This window comes from Apium graveolens, chromosome 11, assembly GCF_009905375.1.
Source record: "Apium graveolens cultivar Ventura chromosome 11, ASM990537v1, whole genome shotgun sequence".
NCBI classification, from domain to species: Eukaryota; Viridiplantae; Streptophyta; class Magnoliopsida; order Apiales; family Apiaceae; genus Apium; species Apium graveolens.
The window spans coordinates 147,161,245-147,180,341 of NC_133657.1; positions in this window are offsets into that span (position 1 = coordinate 147,161,245).

Sequence of the window (19,097 nt, forward strand, 5' to 3'; positions counted from 1 at the left end):
ACAAGGGTAAAAGTATTGGAATATGAATAGGGAATTCAATAAATTGGGAGAAATCAAGAATCAATAATTGCGTAACAGTGTATATGAACAAGAATTATCAAAGTGTAACTGATATGGAAAATGGGGTATAATTCACTATTTCGAATTTAGAATAGGGGAAAAACTTGCCTTGCGCGTACTTAACCTGGTTCAATTCACCGCCTTCGGTCTCCTGATCGATCTGCCTTGCTGATACTGAATCAATCATAGAAAGATAGTCATTTAGATAACTTACTACATACGCGTATCTCGAATTGATACCACGTAACCCTATCAATCTACTCATGCGTTTCTAACTGACTCGCATATATACACAAATAATTATATAGCACATAAGGTTCACATAATCACGTAAAGCACATAGCACATAAAGCACATAATGGATTCTTGGACTTATAAATATTTTAAGAATCGATACTAGACTCATACTTGTATTAACTAACCCTATTTGATTTTATTATAATTTTTCAGAATTTATTTGACTCGATTCTACCCCTATTAGGGCATATAAACCATTAAGTATCACAAGACCACTCTCTTTCGGAAGAAATTATGACTTACAATTATTTTTATTGGATTCGTTTTATTTTTCTAAGTCTAGGGGTCTTCGCTTCACTCAAATCAGACTAACGGTTTAATTACTACGAATTAAACCAGATTTATTTAATTAATAATTAATTATAAATAATTAAATATAATTAAATAATCCTTAATTATATTTTTAAATAATTATTTAATAATTATTGTATTTTAAAATAATTAATCCCTAATTATTAGGATTAATTACAATTTATTACCATTATTTACAAATTATAATCATTTACTCGATTAGATCGATTATTTACAAATAATCAATCGATACAACTAACTGATACGCTATTTATCGAATAAATAATTATTACTCGCGCCATAATCTATCTCAACGATCAACTACTCGTATAAATACGACCTATTCGCATTTCACGTATAATCATCGAACTATTATTATTATTATTATTATTATTATTATAACTTATACGATTAATTAATCAATTAATTATCTGTATTTAATTATTCGATATGAATAATTATTACGACACTCTTCGAATGAATTAATTATCGCTCGAATACTAATTCTAACTTATCGAAACACTACTCATATAGATTCGAGTTATTCGCAATAACCACCTAATTAACGAATTATTATTCATATTATTCGATTATTTTTAATCCTTATTTATTAATTAATTACTTAATTATTAATTAATTAAATAACTAATAAATAATTAGATAAATGATTAAATAATTAATTAAATAACTAATTTCGAATTTCTAAATTATTAAAATAATTCTAAAATTATTAATAATATTTTTCAGAATTTAAAACTGATTTTTATTTAATTTTTTAGAATTAATAAAACTGATTTTTTTATAAAATATGAATAATTAATTACAATTTCAGAAACAAGAAATAGGGAACCAAATTGGGTTCTTTTGGATCAAACCCGGTTCGTTTCGCGGGTCGAAACCGGGTCGACCTCGGGTCGATCAAGAACCAAGCCAGGCTGCCCAGAAAATTCCGACGACGGCGGCTGCTTCCCGGCGAACCCCGGCGAACAAACAACAACAGTACCTCGATTACTCCCTTCCCCAACTTCGAGCCTTCAACTGCAGCATCACGGACTCATGCCTGGCATCCCCATTGACCTCCGCCACCTTGCCAGAAACGTCGTCGCCGGTGACAGCCGGAACCCGGCCAACAGACGAACACAACACCAATTTCACATGCCTGGAAGCTCAGAAAATCCTTCATATCGTTCATCTAACGCTGGTAACAGAAGAACACAGTCAACCCCGTCGCGAAATCGACGGAAAACGGGGGGGTCGACCGACGCTGCCTCAACTCCGGCGAACTCAAAATCAACCCCAAAATCACGAAACCAACATAAAACGACTATAAATACGACGATCTATCCTTCTACAACATCAATTCCTAGTAACAACCAACAAAATAAAAATGCCCAAATTTGAATTAAATTCAAAAAATTAAAATTAGAAATCGATACATCTAATGATGATTTTGATGTGATAATCTGATAGAACAGGTTTCAGGCTTCAAATCGGTTACTCACACTTCAATTTCTGACACTCCTATCACGATCAAATTAGCTTTAATCCGCAAGAACACTCGAGAACCCTAATTCCCTTTTTCTGAATTTTCTGATTATTTACTGATTTTTTTATAACTAATTAATAATTAATTACTGAAAAATTAGCTATTTATACTATGTAAAATAATACCCCTAAATAAAATTAAGGGGCTAATTACACTCCTAATAAAAATATTTGGCCCCAATTTTTATAATTTTTGGTTATTAATAATAAATTTTTAAATATCCAATAAATACAAAATAAATGCTAAAAATTCCCAAAATTATGAATATTACAAAAATGCAAAGAAAAATGATGTATGATATTTTCATGATCATATAAAAATAAAAATGTGATTTTTGTGGGGTTTTTGGTACCCGAAGGGGTCCGGAAAAGTCGTTTTTCGCGAAAAAGGTAAATTTGTAAAACGTCTAGGGGTTCAGAATAGCAATATGGTATAGGTCGTTTTTGGCAAAATAGGGCCAATGGTTTTGTTTGAAATACGGGCTTTTAAAACACTGTTTGAGCTGTACGGGTTTTGATATAAAATATATAACTTATAATAAAACACTCAATAAATACCCGAAACACATTCTGATTAAAACAGACAACACGTAGCACATAGCAATTAGGGTTTAATGACTCAACACAGTTAATCACATAATAATACACATAATTTATCTTTATTAAAGTATAATACAAGCATAATTTTCTCGGTCGTTACATTCTCCCCCCCCCCTTAACAGGATTTTGTCCTCAGAATCACGCTACTAAAATAACTGAGGAAACTTTTCTAAGATATCACTCTCGAGCTCCCAGGTTGATTCTTCAACCACTGGGTTTCTCCACAAAACTCTCACTAATGGTACAGACTTATTCCTTAATACCTTCTCTTGCCGATCTAAAATTCTTATCGGCTGCTCTATATACGACAAATCTGCCTGAAATTCTATCGGCTCATATTCTATTACATGCCTTGTATCAGGGTTGTACTTCTTAAGCATGGATACATGAAATATGTTATGAATATGCTGCATATGGGGTGGTAAATCTAACTCGTACGCAACCTCTCCAACTTTCTTCAAAATTTCAAATGGTCTGACGTAGCGAGGTTTCAATTTGCCTTTGTTGCCAAACCTGGTTAGTCCCTTCCATGGTGATACCTTTAGCAATACATGTTCCCCTTCTTGATAGTCCACATCTTTTCTGGATTGATCTGCATATTTACGCTGTCAATTATGCACTGCTTCGAGTCACTTTCGAATAAGTTCTACTTTTTCCTTGGTCTGCTGAATCAGTTCTGGACCTAGAATCTTGCGTTCTCCAACTTCATCCCAACATGTAGGTGATCTGCATTTTCTCCCATATAAAGCTTCATAAGGTGGCATCCCAATACTTGCTTGATAGCTGTTATTGTAAGAAAATTCCACTAGCGGTAAGTGCTCATCCCAATTTCCTTCAAAGTCTATTGCACACACTCGTAACATATCTTCAATTATCTGAATAGTTCTTTCACTTTGCCCGTCCATTTGTGGATGATAAGCAGTACTCATATTCAACTTTTTCCTAGACAGTCTTAGAATTGTCTCCAAAATCTTGAATTGAAACGGGGATCTCGATCCGATACAATAGATACGGGTACTCCATGACGCATTACGATTTCCTTGAGATATAAGTGCACTAACTTGTCCAGTGAAAACCTTTCGTTGATCGGAAGGAAATGTGCTGACTTCGTTAATCGATCAATGATAACCCAAATTGCATCATGATTTGCTTTTGTCCTTGGAAGTCCCACTACAAAATCCATGGCTAAGTGCTCCCATTTCCATTCTGGAATATCTAGTGGTTGTAGTAGTCCGCTCGGGCATTGATGTTCATCTTTCACTCTTTGGCACGTATAACACTTGCTAACCCATTCCGCTATTTCCTTCTTTATATTTGGCCAACAAAAGTTTTTCTTCAGGTCTCTATACATCTTTGTGCTTCCGGGATGAATCGAATATCTTGAACTGTGAGCGTCTTGCAAAATTTCTGCTTTCAATTCCGGTACGTTAGGTATCCAGATTCTTGAAGCAACTCAAAAAATTCCTTTGGCATCCTTCTGACCGGTAATCTCTTCTCTTGTCAAATTGTCAATTTCCTGATCCATTACTTCTTCTTGACACCTTCTTGACACCTTCTTATCTTCTTCAACAATTCTGGCTGAAAGGTCATGGCGTAAATTATTTCAGTAGAATCTTCTGGAACACGAACTTCAGTCTCCAATTTATCGAATTCCTTGATTAAGTCCTCTGAAGATGTTAACAGATTCAATCATTCCTTTCGACTTAACGCGTTTGCTACTATAATGGCCTTGCCTGGATGATAATTGATTGAAACATCGTAATCCTTGATTAACTCTAGCCAACGTCGCTGTCGCATGTTGAGTTCCTTGTGTGTGAAAATATACTTCAAGCTTTTATGGTCCGTGTAAATCTCACATCTTTCGCCGTATAGATAGTGTCTCCAGAGCTTTAGTGTGAATACGATTGCTTCTAGTTCAAGATCATGCGTCGGATATTTTTGTTCATGCGGCTTTAGTTGTCTAGAAGCATATGTGATCACGTTGCCATGTTGCATCAAAACACATCCTAGTCCATGATAAGAAGCGTCGCTGTATATGACAAAATGTCCTTGATCATCTGGTAAAACAAGCATAGGTGCGGTTATCAATCGATTCTTCAATTCTTGGAAACTTACTTCGCATTTCTTGTTCCATTCAAACTTTTCATTCTTTCGTGTCAACTTCGTCAATGGGGTGGCTATCTTTGCAAAATCCTTAACAAATCTTCTGTAGTACCCTGCTAATCCAAGAAACTTCTGACTTCTGTTGGCGTCTTTGGTCTTTCCCAATTTAGAATAGCTTCAATCTTTGCTAGATCCACTTGAATTTCTTCAATACTGATGATGTGTCCTAGAAATTGTACTTCTTTCAACCAAAATTCACATTTTGAAAATTTCGCATAGAGCCGTTCCTTTCGTAATGTCTCCAATGTCATTCTAAAATGCGTTGCATGTTCTTCTTCCATCTTTGAATAAATCAATAAATAAAATGATAAACTTATCCAGATAATTCTTGAATACTCGATTCATCAAATTCATAAATCCTGCAGGTGCATTCGTCAGTCCAAAAGCCATCACAAGAAATTCATAGTGTTCATACCTCGTTCTGAACGCAGTCTTTGGAATATCTTCTGCGTTGATCTTTTACTGATGATAACCTGATTGTAATTCGATTTTCGAAAACCATGCTGCTCCTTTCAGTTGATCAAATAAGTCGTTGATACGAGGCAAAGGATATTTATTCTTGATAGTTAACTTGTTCAGCTCATGATAATCAATACATAGTCGCATGCTACCGTCCTTCTTTTTCACAAACAATACTGGTGCGCCCCATGGGGATACACTTGGCCTTATAATTCCTTTGTCGAGCAAATCCTGTAATTGTTTTGCTAATTTTTTTTTCATTTCAACAGGTGCCATTCGATATGGAGCTTTTGAAATTGGTTCAGTCCCTGGTGCTAAATCAATAGTGAACTCGATTTCTCAATCCAGAGGTAATCCTAGCATCTTATAAAGTTTCGTCATCACCCTTTTTGATTCCACTTCCTTTCCTATTTCCGTTCTTCATTCTCATAGCTCCTTCCATACCGAACCCTTGACATTAATACTCATTTTGCTGTCATATCAAATTAGATATTAATACGAACTTTGATGCTCACCCCATCCCATTCTGAAGTAAACATCAATCATCTATATTAAGACCACTTTCGATATTTAACAAAAACCTAAGTATTAACATCAGTCGGAAACTGAATTAAAATTGTATCTCACACTCTATCCAAAACAGAAATACTTGACAAATCATTTATTGTATGTTTATCAAAACAATTTAGAAACAAGACATCCTTTGATAAAACTTTATTGCAGATGATAAAATCTCTTTGACTGTCTAATAACATCCATATTGGTGTGATTATTAATCTTCTCTTTAGTCCGCCTCCCTTCTTCCTTTCCTTCCTTCCCTTTTCTCTATCTTCCATCTTTAGTTCTTGAAAACATTTTTTTCTCACTTGTTCATACAAATAACCTTTTATTCCTTTTGTCTATTATAAAGGCATATCCATCCAAGTAAAGCCTCATGCACTTGCGGCAACTTCTGAATTCTACTGGTGTTCAAACGTTTTTCAAATTCCTCATTACTTTGATTTCGAACTAGAAAGTCACATCAAAATTGACTTAATCTAATTGGAATCGATTTCTATCTAACTGACCATTAATTGGAAAAAATTAACCAATTAACTTACTTAATTGATCAATTGCACCAAGTGATGACTAGCTAAACGAAATCAAAGACCAATTATATATAGTCGGATAGGTTGTAACAATCTCTTTCAAGAACCGAGATCACAGTTGTTCGGAGTATCGACATTAATATCAATAACACACGGAAGTATACTTTCTATCTTCAAAAGTAGGGTAATTTCTAAAAATTTGGGCAGCATCTCCTTTATATTATTGACTACCAGTCGGGCTCAAGCCGACACCAACAATCAATCAAGCAACCAACAGTCATTCAAACAAACAACAATCAACCTTCAATATAACAATTCACTGCCACCTTCTAAACTTATTATGTCACCACCATACCTTCATCTCCCCTTATGTCTTTTCATATTGAACTTTCTTTGCCGACCCAGCTACAAGCATTAATTTTACCACAATTCACTTACTTGAATGTGAAAACCCAATCATTCCTTGACGAACGGACTCAAAGTTTTTTCGTAACTAGTATTTCTTCGATCTTAAATCTTCATGACAAATATCTCCCACATGATTGAGGCATGATTCATTTCATAACGTGTTACTCGATTAGATGGTTATTATTAAGGATTTCTTCATCCGTCTCCGTTGTCCAATCGATCATTTGCCCCATCTGATACATGCAGCTTTACTTTCTTGTTTCTCTAGTTAATTTACCTCATACAATTTGCTAATTATTCCAATTCATGACAAAATCTCATACTTGCGACGTATTATGTATGCAGATCCCTTCCTTTGATTCGATGTCCTCAAAATTATCCATTATCGGCATAGTGATTCTTCTCTGCACGTAAATGTCCACCATCCATCGGCTTGAAATTGTCCATACTTATTACATAACTTTATCTGCTACACGGGGTCATTTTACTTCCTTTTTAAAACATTCAAAGGATAAACCTTACACAAGAAGGAATTTGTGTATATGATTCTGATTGGAAACTTTTTGTAAGGGATAAGAGTACAAGGAAACAATCGGAAAGATTCATGAATAAACAAATCATGGGTGAAAAAAAAGAATGAATAATGTTTTAAATAGGAATGAGACAACCATATTAGTACTCAAGATGGCCAGTCTGTCATACCTTGTGGCACACAACATATGATTAGGTGGTGTCCCACCAGACTCTTTATCATTTCGACAAATCGTCACATCACATCACTGCTTATCCCAATTAGAAAATAATATTTTGAAGAATGAATGATTTGAAAGGGATTCAACAATTACCTTATAAAGCTGATCATGAAAGAAGTTCATACTATCCTATACTGCATCTATCTACAGATAATATACAAGATACAACACTCCTCTGTCTACTGAGATCAGAATCCCGGTGGCACACGACTCAGCTCCTCCTGTAAAGCCTCTAACACTGCCTTTGTGAGTCTCATCGCCCTGCGATATGCTGTCTCTGTACTAATATCCTGCTGCCTCAAGTCAGTAAGCTCCTGAGAACCAGCCCTGTGGATCTGGCGTAGTCTCTCTCTCTCAAGATGTAGTCTGGGTGAAGTGCTCGAACTGGACCGTCCTCCTGTGTCTCAAACAACCCAAGGATCTCTCTACACTGATCCTGCCATCTGACCCTCTCCTCTCTCTCTGACTGGTACCGCTGATATGAAATTGTGCGATGCTCGCGAAGATCTTTACGGGAACTCGATAAGGTAATAGTAATGGCTGATCCACCACTACCTCGTCCATAAACTCTGGATGCGGGAACTGGTATACTCCGGGCACAGGGGCATAAACAGCTAGCGGTGTAGGAAACAAAATAGGCTGCTCCATGGGTGCATATACAGGTCGCTCTAACCCTGGCCCTATCTGTGGAATCTCTGGAATCTCAAACTATGGCACAGGAACCTGTGGCTCTAAGTCCTCCCACTATGGAATGTCAACCATATCAGGAACATCAAACATCGGAAACTCCAAAGGTGGAAAGTCAGGTATCTCCGGCTCAAAATGAGGAAAATAACCAACAAAGTCAGGTACCTCTAGGGTAGGCAACTGATCTGGCTCTGGTTCTTGTGGTAGTGGTGGGGGTGGTGGTAATGGAGGAAAAATCTGCACTGATGCTGGGGCTAGTACTGGTGCTGCTACTGGGTCTGACTCAGTCCATTCCGTAGATGACGACGAAGAAGCCATCTAATATACATAACAATAATAATACAAGAACAATCAAATCACAATCCTAGATCTCATAACTTCTAATCACATAAACAAACAATCCTAAAATTCTACTTCTATCCTATATGATCTTCCTATCTTATCTTAACTCTAATGTTCTTGTTTTCAAGGGTCAAAACCTATGCTCTGATGCTAACTATAATACCCTCCAAATTTGGGGTATATATTTGGGACATTATTAACATTAACTACAAACTAAACCTGCACAAGCGGAATATAAAAATAATATTTACCCCGAACTACTACTACTCAGGATCTTTTAAGGTTAAGAGTTGAAAACAAGAACGACACACTAACTTTATTACAAACCAGTTTAAAAACAATCCATCTCAAGAACTCTCTTTATTACAAAACTTTATTCTATCTACATTCTTACCACACAACTTTTATTCAAACCAACATTACTACTTATCCTGTTACACCTGATCTGGTAATTCAAAGCTCTCTTCTGGGATAGGGATGAACACTCTTGGTATAAGAGGGTCCTGCTGCTTGACTCGCTTTTTGACTATGCGGGTTCTGATGGGTTTCATTCTCTACCATAACTGTAAAATAATAGGAATAACAATAAAAGGGGATGAGCCAAAATTGCTCAACAAGCCTGCAACAATATATATAGTATAAAGAGAAAAAAATAAATGAATCGATAGTCTGATGGTTTGAACAACCATCTGTATCTAATAATTTGCCAACACTGGCGAGTGCCTAATGAATAAGACTGGAAACAAGAACCAACATATGCACTATAACCTGCAGATCAGTCAGGATACAATGCGGATCTATACCCAACTACATAGACCCAACCAACATAAAGAGTACTCAGGAAACTATGGCCTATTAATTAAAGGTCTGGGTAAAACCCAACCCGTATCGTAACCATCCAGTCCAAAGTTTAGCATCCGGAACAATCGGAATGCCTTTGATGTATCCCAACATCAGGATATATCGGAGTATATATAACAAGGGTAAAAGTATTGGAATATGAATAGAGAATTCAATAAATTGGGAGAAATCAAGAATCAATAATTGCGTAACAGTGTATATGAACAAGAATTATCAAAGTGTAACTGATATGGAAAATGGGGTATAATTCACTATTCTGAATTTAGAATAGGGAAAAAACTTGCCTTGCGCGTACTTAACCTGGTTCAACTCACCGCCTTCGGTCTCCTATTTGATCTGCCTTGCTGATACTGAATCAATCATAGAAAGATAGTTGTTTAGATAACTTACTACATACGCGTATCTCGAATTGATACCACGTAACCCTATCAATCTACCCATGCGTTTCTAACTGACTCGTATATATACAAATATAATTATATAGCACATAAGGTTCACATAATCACGTAAAACACATAGCACATAAAGCACATAATGTATTCTTGGACTTATAAATATTTTTAGAATCGATACTAGACTCATACCTGTATTAACTAACCCTATTTGATTTTATTATAATTTTTCAGAATTTATTTGACTCGATTGAACCCCTATTAGGGCATATAAACCATTAACTATCACAAGACCACTCTCTTTCGGAAGAAATAATGACTTACAATTATTTTTATTGGATTCGTTTCATTTTTCTGAGTCTAGGGTCTTCGCTTCACTCAAATCGGACTAATGGTTTAATTACTACGAATTAAACCAGATTTAATTAATTAATAATTAATTATAAATAATCAATTATAATTAAATAATCCTTAATTATATTTTAAAATAATTATTTAATAATTATTGTATTTTAAAATAATTAATCCCTAATTATTAGGATTAAATACAATTTATTACCATTATTTACAAATTATAATCATTTACTCGATTAGATCGATTATTTACAAATAATCAATCGATACAACTAACTGATACGCTATTTATCGAATATATAATTATTACTCTCACCATAATCTATCTCAACGATCAACTACTCGTATAAATACAACCTATTCGCATTTCTCGTATAATCATCGAACTATTATTATTATTATTATAACTTATACGATTAATTAATCAATTAATTATCTGTATTTAATTATTCGATATGAATAATTATTACGACACTCTTCGAATGAATTAATTATCGCTCGAATACTAATTCTAACTTATCGAAACACTACTCGTATATATACGAGTTATTCGCAATAACCAACTAATTAACGAATTATTATTCATATTATTCGATTATTTTTAATCCTTATTTATTAATTAATTACTTAATTATTAATTAAATAACTAAAAAATAATTAGATAAATGATTAAATAACTAATTTTGAATTTCAAAATTATTAAAATAATTCTAAAATTATTAATAATATTTTTCAGAATTTAAAACTGATTTTTATTTAATTTTTTATAATTAATAAAACTGATTTTTTTATATAAAATATGACTAATTAATTACAATTTCAGATTCAGGAAATAGGGAACCAAATTGGGTTCTTTTGGATCAAACCCGGGTCGTTTCCCGGGTCGACCTCGGGTCGATCAAGAACCAAGCCAGGTCCCCAGAAAATTCCGACACCGGCAGCTGCTTCCCAGCGAACCACGGCGAACAAACAACAACTGCACCTCGATTACTCCCTTCCCCAACTTCGAGCCTTCAATAGCAGCATCACGGACTCAAGCCTGGCGTCCCCATCGACCTCTGCCACCTTGCCAGAAACGTCGTCGCACAGAAGAACACAAGACCAGTTTCACATGCCTGGAAGCTCATAAAATCCTTCATATCGTTCATCCTAACACTGGTAACAGAAGAATGCAGTCAACCCCATCGCGAAATCGACGGAAAACGGAGGGGTCGACCGGCGCCGCCTCAACTCTGGCGAACTCAAAATCAACCCCAAAATCACGAAACCAACATAAAATGACTATAAACACGACGATCTATCCTTCTACAACATCAATTCATAGCAACAACCAACAAAATAAAAATCCCCAAATTCGAATTAAATTCGAAAAATTAAAATTAAAAATTGATACCTCTAATGATGATTTTGATGTGATAATCTGATAGAACAAGTTTCAGGCTTCAAATTGGTTACTCACACTTCAATTTCTGACACTCCTATCACGATCAAATTGGCTTTGATCCGCAAGAACACTCAAGAACCCTAATTCCCTTTTTTTGAATTTTCTGATTATTTACTGATTTTTTTTATAACTAATTAATAATTAATTACTGAAAAATTAGCTATTTATACTATGTAAAATAATACCCCTAAATAAAATTAAGGGGCTAATTACACTCCTAATAAAAATATTTGGCCCCAATTTTTATAATTTTTGGGTATCAATAATAAATTTTTAAATATCCAATAAATACAAAATAAATGCTAAAAATTCCCAAAAATTATGAATATTACAAAAATGCAAAGAAAAATGATGTATGATATTTTCATGATCATATAAAAATAAAAATGTGATTTTTGTGGGGTTTTTGGTAGTCAAAGGGGTCCGGAAAAGTCATTTTTCGCGAAAAAGGTAAATTTGTAAAACATCTTGGGGTTCAGAATAGCAATATGGTATAGGTCGTTTTTGGCAAAATAGGGCCAATGGTTTTATTTGAAATACGGGCTTTTAAAACACTGTTTGAGCTGTACGGGTTTTGATATAAAATATATAACTTATAATAAAACACTCAATAAATACCCGAAACATATTCTGATTAAAATAGACAACACGTAGCACATAGCAATTAGGGTTTAACGACTCAACACAGTTAATCACATTATAATACACATAATTTATCTTTATTAAAGTATAATACAAGCGTAATTTTCTCGGTCGTTATATGAGCTAGATCAGTCAATGGCCTATCTGGCTAGAAAATTCTCTAACTTTAGAGTAAGGAAGCCAAGATACTTCAAAAATAAAGTACAGCCCTTTAACAAAGATAGCAGCTGGAAGGAAAAAGGGAAGTACAATTCTGATATCAAGAATGGCTATAAAACTGGATCTGTTGACAGATCTAATATAAGGTGCTTCAGTTGTGATGAACTAGGCCACTTTGCTACAGAATGCAGAAAACCCAAGAAGGCAAAGAAAGATAAGGCTTATCTTGAACTTGAAGAAAAGTATAAAGCTTTTCTGAAGAAACAGCAAAGTAAAGCTTATATTGCAGAAGGTAAAAGTTGGGATAACTCTGAAAATGATGAAAATGAAGAACTAGAAAACTATGCACTCATGGCCTTAGAGCAAGGAGAGTCATCCTCATCTAAATCACAGGTACCAACTCTTACCTCCACTGATTTAAATGTGAATCAATATAAGGAAACTATTGAAAAGATGAGCACATAAATGTTTCACATTCATACAAGCATGGTTGCTGCTAATGAAGAAGTTAGCAGATTAACAAAGTTAAATGAGAAGCTTGAGAGTGAAAAACAAGAAGTTGAATTGTTGACAGTGAAGCTTGAAGCCTTGAAACAAGAAAATGGCTATCTCAAAAACAAGCTCAAGTGTGCAAATGAGATTGAGGCTGTGCTAAGAGAAAAACTGGAGAAAAGTGAAGTAAAGTTGAAGTCCTTCAAGAATGCATCTAAATTGGTTGGTCAATACCATGAGATAAACAAACCATGCGCAAATATTTCTATTGGTCTTGATTATGTACCTTAAACAGCAAGAATAAAAACACTGGTGACAGAGGAAAAGCAACAAAGAGTGAAAATGTTCCAGCAATACTGAAAAATGTTGGGTCACCTGTGTTTAAGACTTGTGAGGTAAACTTAATGAAGAAGAATTTATTATCAAGAAAGAAATTGCAGATGAGGATAATGAAAAGAGGAATACCAATTCAATTCAATCTTCCAAGGCTGAAGAAAATCTTATGTACAATCAAAGTACCAAGACTCCTGTCAAAGAAACCAAGATTGAAGATGCAAGAAAGAAGAAGAAAAATAGAAATGGAAGAATGGGGATAAACAAAAGCAATAATCTGACCTATGTTGCACATGTTCCTGGAAAGAAGTGTGAAAAATGTGGCTCTGCAAATCATCTAACTTACCTTTGTAAAAAGGGTGTTAGTAAGCTAACTGAAGGAGCCTGCAAATACAATGGAGCAGATTTAAATGATCCCTACTCATTCTGTGATAAGTTTGACTGCATCCCTTGTAACTTGAAAGTGATGAAGAGTTGCCACAAACTGAGAGTAAACCTTAAAGAATCAAGAATTGAGTCTACATCAGAAAGGGATAGTGCACAACAATCATTGAATTCTATTTTATCTGAAACAAATCACTCTACTTTTGCTAAATCAATTAACAAGAAGAAAGTACCCAAAACTGCTTGGGTCACTAAACACACCTGAATCTCATTATGTGCAGGGCAAAGTGAAGAAAGTCAGATGGATCATTGATAGTGGATGTTCCAGACATGACAGGTGATAAGGCCCTGCTATCACAGTTTGAGGAGAAAGCTGGCCCATTGGTGACCTTTGGAGACAACATCAAAGGATTCACAATGGGATTTGGCAAGATTGTTTCTAAAAATGTTATCATTGATGATGTAGCACTAGTAGCTGGTCTTGAGGTGAATCTTCTCAATGTTAGCCAATTTGCAGACAAAGGCTTTGAAGTGTTATTCAACAAAGAAGAATACACCTTTATCATCAAGAAAATTGGTGAAATTGCTCTGAAAGGAGCAAGGAAAGGAAGCTTGTTTGTTGCAGACTTGGACTCAATAAATAAGGATTGTATTTGCTGCTTCTACACCAAGGCATCAGAAGAACAAAGCAAGCTATGGCATAAGAAGCTGTCTCACTTGAATATAAAGGCAATTAACAACTTAGTCAAAAAGGAGTTAGTGAGAGACATGCCCAAGCTGGAGTTTGCTCAAGTTGAAGTTTGTGAAGCTTGTTAGAAAGGTAAGATGAAAAGATCTAGTCACAAGTCAAAAACTGTGAATTCTATAAGTGCACCCTTGCAGCTTATTCACATGGACTTGTTTGGGCCGATGAATGTCTTATCAATTTCAAGGAACATATATGCACTTGTAATGGTGGATGATTTCTAAAGATACACTTGGGATGAGTTCATGTACTCTAAAGATGAAACTCCACATATCATAATTGAGCACATCAAGAAGATAGAAAAATAGGCTGAAGATTACAATTGTGTTAAAAGACTGAGAAGTGACAATGGAACAGAATTCAGAAATGTTACATTAAGTGAATTATGCCAAGGCAAAGGCATTGTTCAAGAATTCTCAGCTGCCAGAACTCCTCAACAAAATGGAGTAGTTGAGAGAAAGAACAGAACATTGGTTGAAGCTGCTAGAACAATGCTGCAAGATGCCAAGTTGCCAACAAGTTTCTGGAAAGAGACTGTTAACACTGCATATTATACTCAGAACATATATCTCATTAACAAGGCACATGGAAAGTCACCCTACTCAATCATGTCTAAGAGAAAGCCTACTATAAAGCATCTTCATGTGTTTGGAAGCAAATGTTATATTTTGAAAGACAACTCTGAATATGTGGGAAAATTTGACTCAAAGGTTTTTAAAGCAATTTTTCAGGGATATTCACTGGAAAGAACAGCCTACAAGGTTTATGTGATTGATCAAAAGAAGATCATGGAAAGCACAGATGTGACCTTTGATGATGACAAGTATCCAAGCTTGAAATGCCTTGATGGTAATGAAGCTGAAGCCCTTGCATTTGAAAACCTCAACATTGATAGTGATTCTGATGCAGAAGATGAAGTTAATGCACAACAGCTGATGAATGAAGAGACTACTGAACAGGATAATCATGGGAATGGAAGCTCATCTCAAACACCTGAATTTGATAGCACAAACTCAGGGGGAGAAAGAGAAGAAGGATCTACCAGTCATACTAATAATGAAGAAAATGATGAAGGCACAAGTGAACAAACTCATACAAGGAAGTGGGATAGAAGTCACTCTAGAAAAGTAATTATTGGTGAGCCTACTGCTGGTGTGAGGACTAGAAGTGCAATTGCTAATGAGTGCCTACATGCATGTTTTCTGTCTCAAGTAGAGCCCAAGAAAATTGATGAAGCTCTACTGGATCCTGACTGGATATCTGCCATACAGGAAGAGCTGAATCTGTTTGAAAGAAGCAAATTCTGGAAGTTAGTTTCTGCACCAAAGAATAAAAGCATTATTGGAACAAAATGGGTGTTCATGAATAAAATGGATGAAATTGGTATAGTTACCAGAAACAAATCAAGGTTGGTTGCAAAAGGCTACTCACAAGAAGAAGGAATTAATTATGATGAAACTTTTACTCCTGTTGCAAGACTTGAAGCTATAAGAATTTTTCTAGCATTTGTTGCACATTCAAATTTTAAAGTGTATCAAATGGATGTTAAAAGTGCCTTTCTGAATGGTGAGCTAGAAGAAGAAGTTTATGTGCAACAGCCTCCTGGCTTTGAGGATCCAAAATTTCCAAATTTTGTGTATAAGTTACTCAAGGCTCTATATGGACTAAAACAGGCACCTAGAGCTTGGTATGACATACTATCAGATTTCTTATTGAAGCATGGTTTTACTAGAGGAACCATAGACAAGACTCTCTTCTACAAGAAAAATGGTGAAGATATGATCCTAGTTCAGATCTACGTGGATGATATCATTTTTGGTTCTACTAATGAGAAGTTGTGCCAAAGATTATCCAAGCTTATGCAAAGTGAATATGAAAAGAGTATGATGGGGGAACTGAGTTACTTCCTTGGACTTCAAGTCAGCCAAAGAAGTGATGGTATCTTCATCAGCCAAACTAAATATGTCAAGGATCTATTGAAAAAGTTTGGAATGGTTGATTGTTCGCCTGCATCTACACCTATGTCTACTGCAACAAAGTTGGATGAAGATAAAAAAGGCAAAAGTGTAGATATCTCAAGCTACAGAGGGATGATTGGATCATTGCTTTACTTAACAGCAAGTAGACCAGATATCATGTTTACAACATTTCTATATGCAAGATTTCAATCCAATCCAAAAGAATCACATTTGATGGCTGTAAAGAGCATTTTCAGATACTTGAAGGGGACTCCAAACTTGGGATTATGGTATCCTAAGGGAACTGGTTTTGAAGCTGTTGGCTACACAGATACAGATTTTGTGGATACAGGGTTGACAGAAAGAGTACCAGTGGAAGCTGTCAATTTCTTGGACAGAGACTTGTATCCTGGTACAGCAAGAAACAACAATCTGTATCAACTTCCATAGCTGAAGCTAAATACATAGCTACAGGAAGTTGTTGTGCTCAAGAGGTACCACTTTATTAGAGAACATGCAACTAAATGTACCATTGAGCTCATTTTTGTACCAACAGAAAAACAATTAGCTGACATTTTTACTAAACCTTTGGATGAAGCAACTCTCACTAGAATTATAGGTGAAATTGGAATGCTTAACTCGTCATCCTAAGGTAAGAACTCATCTAATATTTTGCAGAAGATTAATCTCCAGTAAATCAAAATTAATTTGATTAAATTGGAAATTCACTGAAATATGAATTATAAATATTTCAGAAATCTCTGCATATTTATTTTTCAAATTCAATTAACTTGGAATTTTTCAAATTCTAAGTAAACTGCTCAGTTGTTAATTTACATTCTTAATATGTAAAATTAACACAAGGCAGAATTGTAATAACCAAAAGTATTTAGAGAACTGAGTTCTCGATAAGTATAAATTGACTTCTCGACAAGTCATTTTAGGACTTCTCGAGTGAGTCCTCGATAAGTCAATTTACTGACTTCTCGAGTGACTTCTCGATAGGCTTAAAATGACTTATCGATAAGTCCTTGAAGAGTTCTCTAGTAGTGTTCATGCACAGAGTTCTCTACAAGTACAATTTTTGACTTATCAATAACTCAGAACTGAGATAATTTAAATTGATAAATTATTTTGGGTAAAATACTTTTGGAAAATTTATTCTAATCTTATTTTGAATTTATTCAAATAAAAGTTAGAATCAGGTTCAGTCCACCTTTTGGACAAACTGGGTATTATTTGACATTTCGATAAGTCAAGTTTGAGTTCTCTCTAAGAGTAATTTAAAATGACTTCTCAACATATACTTCACTTCTCAAAATGACTTCTCGATCTACAAACTCCAAATATCTATTTTTGAGTTCTCGACAAGTCATTTACTTTTACTATAAATACCCAGACTTCTCGAATATTTTTAACTTGGAATTTCTCAAAATTCTAAGTAAACTGAATATTTATTAATTCATATTCTAACTATATGAAGTTAATAAATAACAGATCAAAAAAAGCAAAAAGTATGAAAAACTGAAATAATTTAATTCATAAATTATGTTCAGCAAAATACTTTTGACATAGCTTTTCTATAATTACTCTGACTTATTGACACATTTATGTGCTATTTTTTAATGTGGAAATATGTTAGTCTAATATAAGTAGACTAGTACATTATATCTGATGTTTTGAGAAAAGCCGATAATGGTTAAATTTAGTTGACTGTATGCTGATAGGAGGAGTTACCTTTTGTGTAGGGAGTACTTGTTTATTTGTATGGGGAATAGTTATTCTAAATAGTGAACTAAGATTCTTGAGTACTTTTATGGGGAATAGTAACTAGTCATTTTCTAACTGTCAAGTATGCTTATGTGATTATTACTCTTATTATTCGGGAAACTCAAGACTCTTTTGGTTTCTATCTTTACTTCCTCTATAAATTAAAACGCTTCACTCTTTATCATTCATCACTACTCTTATTCTCAACAAACATCTTATTTCAAAACTCACCTCCTGTCCATCTCTCTCTCTCAAATGGATGCCCCAGTCTTCTATAAACTTATTAATGGAGTTTACCAGCCTGTCCATCATCTGGCTGAAGACCAAATTTACTTTGATCCTTTCAAACTTCGTGTCCGTCTCAGGGGGGTTGTTTGCAGCCCCTTTGATATTCCACAAGAGATCTTTGACGAACTCTCATGGGATGATCAACTCAACATTCTTTTCTTTGACATTGAAGTCTCTCTGGAGCTGGAGAGACGTGTAAGGGTAGCTGAGCAGCAACGCCTTGCTTCTCTGGAGTTGCAGAAGAGGATCATCTCTCTTGCACACTCCATGTCCAGAACTTATCATCGCAGGGCAAGGAGGTTGGAGGCCGAGAAGAAGCCCAAATTAGAGTAGTTAGGATTAGGATTTACTTGATATAATCTGAATCTTAATGTACTATGTGTTTAATATTAATGAAAATTCTCTTCTTCTTTATCAATTTGTTTTTGTTACTTGATTGTTTATGTCATGATTGCCTTGTATTTACAAATTAATTAATTATTAGTTTTCCAGTCATAATGCTTGCAACTATATGTCTCAATGCTTATGCCTAATCAAAACTCCAGATATATTCAATGCATTATAGGTTCAACACAATTCACTC